This window comes from Oryx dammah, unplaced genomic scaffold (assembly GCF_014754425.2).
Source record: "Oryx dammah isolate SB20612 unplaced genomic scaffold, SCBI_Odam_1.1 HiC_scaffold_25, whole genome shotgun sequence".
Lineage (NCBI taxonomy): Eukaryota > Metazoa > Chordata > Mammalia > Artiodactyla > Bovidae > Oryx > Oryx dammah.
In genome coordinates, this window is record NW_024070209.1 from 42,272,658 (window position 1) to 42,282,738 (window position 10,081).

Genomic DNA, 10,081 nt, shown 5'->3' on the forward strand with positions numbered 1-10,081 from the left:
GAAGGCATTCTACAGGGTCCTGGGATGTGGGTCACTCGTGTACAAATTGCATACACTCGTTACTATTTTCTGTAACTGTGTAAGGAGACATCTGCAACACTGAGCTAGAAAAAGATAATTTTATGGAACCATAGAATCCCTCTGCCCAGGGAGAAGAAATCAGGTCATGGGTCACCACCTCTGGTTTGAACCAACCTGGAAAAGTACCTTTAAAGAACTCCAGAAAGAGATACATTAAAACTTCCTCAGTCACCTTTAGGAGAGTCCAACCATTTCATCCCCACTAGCTTCTTTCTCAAGGAGAACTTATAGCCTCTAAGCTGTGGCCTAAGCCAACTTCCTCTGTCCTACGATTTCCAAAAGCACATTTACTTTCTTTTGGCAAATTCTAATATTTCCCTTCAGTACTAGTAGCAACCAAGAACCACTGAGTAATAAGAGGCCAACATACTGATTTACGTGAAAACAAATCACAGACAAGGATCTCTTACTACAATCTAGACTTGCAGTTTTACCTGAAGTTGATAACAACAGTTTAAACTACAGGCTGGTTATTTCTACCTAAAAATGACCAGTTCAGATTTAAACTACAAGTTTAATAGTGGTTGGGCATTAGAGTGGCTGGGCAATAGAGTTTTGGGCATTTGATTCCAGCACAAATTGGTGTTTCTGGTGTATACTTGAAATAAAACTGAAGATCCTAAAATTAAAGGTTCAGTTAACATATTGCTAAGGCCACAAAAATATTCAGGTGCCCCTACTGGTCTCATGTCCTTGTTGTAGAGTGAAAAATCCAGGCTTCTGATCCTAGCATAAGCACTAATTTGCTGGCAACCCTGGGAAAACCACTTAACCTCTCTGAACTTAGGCTGTTTTTCCATCTGCTTCCTCTAGGAAGCAGAATAGAAGATCTGAAAAGGGCCCAGGATGTGTATGATTCTGCCTAACAAGGTTATAATGAAGATAAACCTTGTGAACTGCTTAGCTCAATGCCTGGCATACAGTAAGCACTCAATATAACTGTTCACTATACTTATCAGTTGTGGTATGCACAGCCTGGGCTCACCAACTTGAAACAGAATTTTCAGTCTTATTCCATCGTCTTGTTAGAATACCATCTTTGAGCGCTAAGATCAAGCAACAGGTAAATTCACACCAGCTGCAGAAAACTCTATCTATAGCCACAGGTGAGTCTGTGAAACTTTAGAATCATCAGGATGACATAAAGAAGAGCACAAAGAGCCCCCTGAAGTCATTATTTCAGGCGATTCCTTTGAGGAGGGGCAACATTACCCCCAAATCAGACCAGTCCTACATCCTAATTACATGCTTGCCAAGCCTCAGTGTATCAAAGACCTGTCCTGCCTGCTGCTACCTTGTGTGGCTTGTATCATTCACTTGGTCTCCTCAGTTTCCTTCTTCTGCACACACAGAAGACTGCATGTCCCAGACTTCCCTGAAGCCTGAGCTGAGTGGCTGTGGTTGGTGATACTTTCATATCCAGTCATTAAAGCATCCATGAGATTCTCCATCTCTCTTTTTCTCTTTGGTTGCAACTTACATGCATGTATGTATTTATGTCTGCCTGGTTATGATGGAAATTGCATTTCTGAATGTGGTTTGTAGTCCCCAAAATGGAAAGCTTAGAGCAACCTCACGAGGTAGGTCTTATCTCCGTTTCACAGCTAAAAGCATCATTCAGAAGGGCTAAGTGATTTTTCAAAGTCACAGAGCTACTAAGTGGTGGCACTGGTGCTTGGGCGGAGGTCGGGTGGCCAACAAGCTCTTGTGTATGCTGGTCTTCATCACAGCTGGTGTAGCCAGCAGCCACTGGCCCATGGCCACATTGGCCAGCTCTACCCAGGGCACCTGAGCATGGAACCTCCACCCTTACTTGGCCCTTCACACATTTTTAAGAGTTATGTGTGAAAGTTTCAGTGGCTTCTATTTGCATATATTTTAAACAGATGTCCACAAACACACACATACAAATTTTTCAGCCTATCGTAAAATAGGTCAGTTTGTATTTGATTTCTCCCAAGTGGTATTGAAAACCACAGAAGAAAAACCCAGAGAGAAAGGCTGGCTGATGCCAGGTCAGTGGTGGCAAAGGGAGACCTGATATTTATAAACCATGAGCATCAGATGGAAAATAAAGAAGAAACAGAATCCATTCTTATAAGGCTGGATAAGGTAAAACAGAAAAATCTGAACTCTAACAAGACCTACCCATCCCATTTATTTTCACTGATTCCTTAAGTGCATCTGTGGACAATGCAAAACCAAGACACTGTGTATCTTGAAGATCAGTTTTAAATATTTCTGGGAGCTTTACCCCCCTTAAATATCAATCAACATGGTTATGGATTTGGATCTTAAGATGCTTATTAGGCCTTGATTCTTTGGAGAACATGAACATTTTGCCATTTAATCCAAAAGCTGGAGGCAGCAGTCATGGTCTGATTCTGTTCTTAGACAACAGACAGGCATAGTACCATGGTCACCCCACTGGGGAAGAGCAGGGGCCACTGATACAAGTGTGCAGATAACCAAAGTGCTAAAGAAGACCAACACCATCGGCTTTTACTTGGAAGTGACAGAGCGTACAGAATAGCCAAGCCCCAGGAAAGGAGGTCTGTGCTCAGCAGGTGGTATGGTGTAGGATCTCCAGCCTCCTGGCGAGTAGAGGAGCTTCCTGCCTCCAGGCAACCAGGCTGAATGCCCATGGGAGACAGGCACCAAAATGAACAGGATACTAAGAGCACTTCTCACCCACTCTAACTGAGGTCTCTTCTATTCCATCAGAGACTCACCAGAATCACCACTACGCCAGACAGAACTTTCTGCTTCTGTGTGAGTCCCCTGAAGAGTCCCCTTAAGGTCATAAAAGGTTAACAAGACTGACTCTGTAACCCCCACACGCTGCCCAAACAGCTCCATCCTCAAACCCGTATTACAGGCACACACCAACTACTCATGACTCCCAGAGCCTTTCTGGCTGACGGAGAACTCCTTGAGGCGGGATCTTTCACATTGAATATTTCCAGCTCAAATATTCCATCAGAAACGTTTGGGCCCCAACTGAGCTCACACGTTCTGGCATGGCCTTGCCCTCGCCCCTCCCTATCCACCCCCAAGAAGTAGCAGTCTGATGTTCCCTCTCTTCTTCCCTGTCTCTTTGGGAAGGGAAGACGTTATGCACTAACCTAATGAGTGTATTTAAAAATTGCAGCTGACTGCCGTAGTAAATTCGTGTCATGTTTTTTATGATAGATAATATTTCAGAGACACAGTCCTGAATGGAACCAAAAAAAAAAAATCTTAGGAAAACAATTTCTGTTCAGAAATTCAGCTGCCCACTTTCAGCTGTTACTTCTATAGAGAAAACACACTCTGAATTCTGCAGACAGGTGACAAAGCCAGCTAAGAACTGGTGCATAGAAGGACTTTGTGTGTAACTTATACCTAATGTGGGAAACTCCAGTCATGGTACTGCAACTTTAAATCTCATTAAGCCCTTTCTAGGTATCAAAGGTGGGCCAGTCGTGCCATTTCCTGAGTCCTGTCAAGTACAGGTTACAGGAAATTGACAAAAGAGCTTCCATTATCTAGCCAAACTTCACATGGCCCTATTATTAAGATGCTGCCTAGTTTGATCACTCTCTTAATCTATCAAAACTCCAAAAGGATAATCTTTTAAAAGCTTCCCCCCTTCTCACCCTCCCAACCCCCAACCCTTCCTTTGTTGCTTAAATCAAGGTAAGCTGATTTTGTGCAAAGTTTGGAGGAGAGACATGCTGGTAGCTGGTAGCTGACAAAAAAACAAACAAGAGACTTTTCTACCTGGAAACTGTTCCCTTTGATTCAAGACTGAATGTCACCACTTTGTAAACAAAGAAGATGATTAAAAAATGCTGCCTTGCTTGCTTGCTTGTTTTATTTTGTTTTTAAATCCCAGAGTCTTCCCACAGTACCTGGTACTCTAAGAAACCCCTATTAGGCACACCAGAAGAAGATTCAAAGGAATTGCGTGCTCTTTGCTGGTTTTGTTTTGTAAGCCAGGGGCCACTGAAAGAAAATACAGCCTCCCATCCAGGTGTCCCTGCTTGGCAAAATAATGGGTGCAGATTGATGTGATCTGGAGGTACCAGATATTAACATCCTCAGACCTCTGCCAGGCACATTGCCAGGCCAGCTCTGGAAAGGCCTTGAAGGGCAGAGCTGGATCCACTTGCACTCCTGGCCATCTCCCCACAAGGGCTTTTATTCTAGGACCCCACTGGAAGGCAGGTGTCCTCCCCCCTCACGCAGGATGAGCGGGGAGCTGAACGGGCATGCAAGATGGACCGCCTGCGTTATTGATTTAAAACAGCCAGCTGACAGGACACCGTGCCTCCTCCTATTTATTTCCACAAGGTACATCTTTCTCTAAACTGAATTGTCTTTGATTTAAAAGCCGGGGTGTCTCCCCCACCCCACCCCACCTCCAAAGAAACTGAATCCCATCTCGACACAGCTGCTCAAAGGTAGCCGGGTGGCTGTTACCTACTGAAGAGAGCTTTTGTGCTTCCAAGAGGAAGACAAGGCCTGCGCTGTGAAAGTAATTTTTGATCATCCTGTTTAAATACACTGTGTGTCAATCAGAGAAGTTTGAAGAGCATTATAATTACAAAATATATCCCTGCTCTATAATCAGTATTGTTTGTTATAGGGGCCTGCATGGTGATAACGGTTTCAATATGCAATCCGCGGAACTTACAAATACCCATTTTACTTGTGCACTTAGGAAATACACTAGAAAGAAGAGAACAAATAAAGGTGTACTACATTGGTCAACAGCACGTTTTGATGCTGGGTTATCCTCCCTGTGACAGCAACAGTAATGCTGACATTAATGAAACGTCCCACTTTGGGGGACATTTGGTGGCCTGAATCCTCTTGGCATGGAACACTGGGGTCAGGACTCTGGGTTCATTAAATGATTAACTACTGCCCCAATTTTACTTCTACCTTGGATGGGATGTTACAGGACTCAGCCTGAGCCAGGCATGCCCCCGCAGTCACCTGCAAGCTCTGTGTGTGTATGTGTGTGTGTGTGTGTATGTGTGTTTTCTTAAAAGGCAAGAGCCAGAAAGCCTACAGAGACATCTGGATGGGAGAGGCAGAACTGACTTCATCTGCTTAACTTTTAAAGCCTTGCACCTACTAACAGGCAAAGTAAATATGAATTTTAAAAGAGGCATCTAATGTACTCTCAGCCTTTCCTTCACTTTGAAAATTGATTAGTAAATCTATCCATCCAACATCTCCCCACTCCAGGTGGGCTTCCTTCTCACCCACCACCTACAGGACCCTCTGCTTTGACAGCAGGGTGGTCTGCCAGCACTCCAGGGCCTAGAGAATGCACTGGACAAAACTTGTGACATTCCTGGGAGGCCCTCATGAGCCATCACAGAGGGGCAAGCTCCAGGCAACAGAAACGGTTTGCTTCCACTGGCTTCCTTACACCTACATTGTCAAAGTGCATACTTTTTAGGCTGCTATCCCATGCTGCCCACCACCTGGACCTAGCCTTGCAGTTCACCCTCCCTACAGAAATCCTCTTAGTCACATGGTGTGGGGACACCATGCTGAGTACTTCTGACCAGAATTTCTGCACCCACCTTTAACAGTGCCCATTTTCCAGCCCTCCTGTTCCACCCATCTTGATCCTACCAGGTCCGCCCCATATCCACCCACCTCCCTTTGCAACAACACCAGATCTGACTCTCAGTCTGTGTATCCTTCAAAAATCACTAAGGATGATGACTACAGCCATGAAATTAGAAGACACTTGCTCCTTGGAAGAAAAGCTATGACAAACCTAGACAGTGTAAAAAGTAGAGACATCACTTTGCCAACAAAGGTCTGTATAGTCAAAGCTATGGGTTTTTCCAGTAGTCATGTATGGATGTGAGAGTTGGACCATAAAGAAAGCTGAGTGCTCAAGAATTGAGGCTTTAGAACTATGGTGTTGGAGAAGATTCTTTTTTTTAGGTGTTGGAGACCCATTTAATGTGGACACTCAAGGCCTGGGCAGAGTGGGGAACGTCCAGGAGTTGGGCAGGCAGGCATGGTGGATGAGCCACTGGCCCACACCTGGCTCTAGGAGGAGATGCTGGGAGGTGGGGGCTGGCCCAGGCACACCAAGGGAAGTATCAGAAAGGTGGCGTAGGCAGGCAGACCCCCCAGAAGATCTGTCAGCCAGCCCTTGAGAAGGTATCTAAGCCAGGTTGTGAGTGTTCAGGCCAGAGCCTGGCCCAGCAAGTCAGGGTTGGGGCCTGGCTGGGGGATCCCAGAGCCTAGGGGCTGGCATCGCTGGGGGTCTCTCCAAGCTGCTGCTGGAACTTAAGGCACATCTGCCAGTTGGATTCAAGCAGTTCCTGGAGGCGGGCATGGAGGTGGTCATTCTTCTCCTCCAGGTGGTCCAGACAGGAGTTGATCTGGTCCAACATGGAGTTATTTTTTTGGGCTCCAAAATCACTGCAGATGGTGACTGCAGCCATGAAATTAAAAGACACTTACTCCTTGGAAGGAAAGTTATGACCAATCTAGATAGCATATTCAAAAGCAGAGACATTACTTTGTCAACAAAGGTCCATCTAGTCAAGGCTATGGTTTTTCCTGTGGTCATGTATGGATGTGAGAGTTGGACTGTGAAGAAAGCTGAGCGCCGAAGAATTGATGCTTTTGAACTGTGGTGTTGGAGAAGACTCTTGAGAGTCCCTTGGACTGCAAGGAGATCCAACCAGTCTACTTTGAAGGAGATCAGCCCTGGGATTTCTTTGGAGGGAATGATGCCGAAGCTGAAACTCCAGTACTTTGGCCACCTCATGCGAAGAGTTGACTCATTGGAAAAGACTCTGATGCTGGGAGGGATTGGGGGCAGGAGAAGGGGACGACAGAGGATGAGATGGCTGGATGACATCACCGACTTGATGGACATGAATTTGAGTGAACTACAGGAGTTGGTGATGGACAGGGAGGCCTGGTGTGCTGCAATTCATGGTATTGCAAAGAGTCGGACACGACTGAGTGACTGAACTGAACTGAACATGGAGTTGATGCCAGCATATTCTGCTTCTCCAAAGCCGTCTTCCTCACCTCTAGCGCCCGCCTACACCGGTGTGCCCAGGTCCCCATTGGGACCCGACATTGCAGGCTCAGGCGCCGCAAGGGCCGTGAGACAATGGAATGCAGTGACGGTCTCGCCAACAGCCGGCACAGGTCGGAAAGTGGAGGCGGTGAATGGAACTCTGGGCCAGAAGGCGGAGAAGACTCTTGAGAGTCCCTTGAACAGCAAGGAGATCAAACCAGTCAATTCTAAAGGAAATCAACCCTGAATATTCATTGGAAGGACTGGTGCTGAAGCTGAAGCTCCAATATTTTGGCCACCTGATTTGAAGAGTATATTCATTGGAAAAGACCCTGATGCTGGGAAAGATTGAAGGCAAAAAGAGAAGGGGGACATAGAGGATGAGATGGTTGGATGGCATCACCGACTCAGTGGACATGAGTCTGAGCAAACCCCAGGAGATAGTGAAGATCAGGGAAAGCTGGCGAGCTGCAGTCCATGGGGTCATAAAGAGTCGGACAAGACTTAGTGACTGAACAACAACAATACGCACCCTTCAGCAGAGTTACAGAATTTTAGAGGAGAATTCAGCCTGATGCATCATCTCAGTTGCAGCACCCTTGGTTCTTCAGATGAGGAATCTGAGTGCAGACTGAGGATTCACCGTCCTCAGATCACAGATATTGCCTCCAGGCCATGCAGCCTCATAAGCTTCTAGAGGGCAAGCTCCCAGTCTGCTGCTTCTCCCCATTCTCTCCAGAGCCTCCATGGTGGCCCTCCCCAAAAAGGAGCATGAAAGAGCTGGTGAATGAAAGTCCTGCTGCCATACTGATTTACATTCGCTGACTATTCTGAGGCTATAAGCTCTCTTTTTAGTATTTCCACAGTGTATAACTTTCTCCAAAGTAAATTACCTATTATTTAAAGGCCAGGTGGTCCTCGTCTCACCTTTTTCTCTCTTCCTCTATTTCCCCACTCTAAACTGAATCCTTTGTCAAGGTAATAGACATCTTCCTTAATTGTGACAGTTTTTCTTCACAACTGTCACACCACAGGCTTTCAGTCCAAGGTCGCAAATTCTGGATCCTGTTCCAGGGAAGGACAGATAAAATCGAAGGCCAGGAAAAAGCCTGCAGAGGGAAGGCAGCAGGAACCCTGCCACTCTCTGAGTCCTGGTCCTTATATATCAGACTGTACCACGCCCCTCATAAGCTTCATGCTCTGCAGAGGCCATGGCAGCCCTCATTTTCTTTCAAGTCTAATATTATCAGATTTTGTCTGCTTCACTCTCAGAGTTTTTAATCAAAAATTTTTTTTCTTTTAAACAAGGCCAGGAAGTGGCCGCTGTCACTTATTAGTAAAGTCACATGAGACTGCACAAGCAGGTATATGGTGTGTGTTGAGTTCAGGGGTAACATCAGCTTGGCGTATATAGGGATATCTTCACGCAGGAAATGGGATTTGAAATGGGCCTGAAAAGACAAATTGGATTTGGACAGTGTTTCAAGTGGGGAAGGAGACAAAGTCACAGGAATAAAATCTAACACACCAAGAGGTAATTAACCAGGACTGAGAATGAACAATGCCCCTTCAGATGTCCACCAGTGACGCAGTCAAGAAGGGTTTCCTACCATCACTCGGGTGAGTTGGGAAACGGGGGCTGAACAGGAAGAGAAGGATGGAAGGTGGGGAAACCTCTGGGAGGCAAAAGCAACCAAATGTTATTCCAGAGGCCCCGACCCTAAGGCAGAGGACCATCATAAAGCTGCTAAAGAGTGTTGGGATGGGCCCTAGGGACATTTCCCTGCCTGAGTGCCCCTCCCTGCCAGCACCCGCCACAGAAGGGATCATGAAATATTAATTCTATCTGATCTGGGGCCACCCAGGCAGAATCATGTCACATGATACTTTAATGACCACAATTCAGGCAACACAGTCTGGCTGTGAAGGAAGAATTCCTGTCCCAGCCCAAAGGTGCTCACGTAACAGGAGGGAACAGAAAGTAGGACTCAGAAATCTAGCATGAGACCCCCTGAATGCTCCAGGGTTCCCTGAGAGTCTGCTCTGCCTTTGCAGGGTAGACAGGCATCTACTACCTCTCAGCCATTCCTCATCACCACTAACGTGAGCTGTTCTTCTGTGTATGGTGTCACTCCAGAACTAATAAAATGTGAAAGTCTAATTGTATTAGCAATTTCCCATCATATTCTATTAATATGTATCATATTGGTATCCATTTTCACTAATGTGACATGAAAGGCAGTAATGTGATTACTTTTTTAGTGAAAACAAATGTTAATGTAATTAAACATTGACCACATAGGCTGGGAGGTACAGCAACCAGTAGGTATTTGAGACTTTCTTCCTCTAGAAAAAAAGGAGGAGTTGGAGGAAGAGGGAGGCATCAATCAGAATTAGGATAACAAATATTTTAAGTGTGCCATGAAAATTTCATGGTCAAAACCTGCCAATAATAGAGCTCTTCTCTAGGACAGTGCCTGGCACATTTTATGTTAACAGGGAGACTATAGCATATAGAAATAAGACATAATTGTTGACATCAGAGTCTGGCTTCATACTCTGGATTTTTCTAGCTGAGAACTTTGGGCAAATTAATTTCTTTAAGCCTCAGTCTCAGTATTTGAATAATGGAGATAATAATAGCACCAAGCTCAGAGGTTCTTGTTAGAATTAAATGAGATTATGCTTGTAAAACACTTAGCCCTGTGGCTGGCACATAGTAAATGCTCACAAAATATTAGAAATTATTGCTGTGGTGCACAAAGGAGTAGACTAAAGTTTTTGTCCAGTGATCCTAGCTCCTGTTCAAGCATGTAGCCCCTTGGAATATGCCTTCATTGTCCTGGAATAATCTACTTTCTCAGAATGACTGAGCTTTTAGGCTCAAATTTCCAAACAGATCAAGTTGGGGGGTGGGGTGCAGGCGAAGCGTTGTTTTGTGTTATT

At 45.4% G+C, this 10,081-nt stretch overlaps 1 pseudogene; it reads right to left on the reverse strand.

The window, feature by feature from the left end:
• Positions 1-6,035: 6,035 nt before the first annotated feature.
• LOC120851413 lies at positions 6,036-7,195 on the reverse strand (annotated as a pseudogene).
• Between the last annotated feature and the right edge of the window lie 2,886 nt (positions 7,196-10,081).